We start from the raw sequence: 858 nt of genomic DNA, 5'->3' as shown, positions 1-858 counted from the left end.
CGAAGTAGTAGTAGAGCTCCACGGCGGATCTCGGGGCTCTTCTGCTCGCTTTTTTTCTCTCCAGAAATTAAAGCAGAGGAGCATCTGAAAGTGGAAAGGTCCCCCTTCTGGTAGGATGGATGTAAAAGGAGGCAGCAGTTTATTCTTGAGGGGGCAAAAAGGGGATTACATTGCTTGGCTTTGCATTGTCGGACTTTAAAAATAAAGTGTGGCTGTTCTTGTGGTCCACACTCGGGAAATCTTTACAGACCTGCCAAGTCTCTCTTACTTGGAATCTTTTAAAAGGCAAGTTGTTTGGACTTCTTTTTCTTTTTCTTTTTCTTTTCGTTTAGAGAAAGTCAGGGACGCTGAAGAATGTCATAATGCGATTCAAACGAGTCAGCTTTCATTTCACTCCTTTAAATAACATTCTTAAATTGACATAGACCTCTGGCTGGAAAATAAAGCTTTCTCTTGGTTTAAAAAAAAAAAACAGCAAGCGGTAAGAAAATATGCACTTAAGAATATGGGAACAAGATAATAGTTTCTAAAGCATATTGGAATGTTTGCGGATTGGTGGGATTCATGTTTGTTTTCAGATAGGTTTCCTTTCTAACTTTTCACCTGCTCCCATCCCAAAACAAGAAACCACCACGTGTTTCCTTCTTCTACCTCCTATCCTAGGAAGAAGGATATTTTAATTTTTTTTTTTTTTTTTTTTTTTTTTGCTGTTTATTGATTGGACATGCTTGTCAAGTCAATAAATGCCAGACAGGACTACCAAAATAGAGCTGAGCTTCACAAGTCTTTGTGGAAATCAAGAGATACAGAATAGAGTTAATTAATTACACAAATGGGCAGAATTTAGTACAAGTGGTA

This window comes from Lontra canadensis, unplaced genomic scaffold (genome assembly GCF_010015895.1).
Source record: "Lontra canadensis isolate GAN:19392208 unplaced genomic scaffold, GSC_riverotter_1.0 scaffold17, whole genome shotgun sequence".
Classification (NCBI taxonomy): domain Eukaryota; kingdom Metazoa; phylum Chordata; class Mammalia; order Carnivora; family Mustelidae; genus Lontra; species Lontra canadensis.
This window is presented reverse-complemented; position numbering follows the sequence as displayed.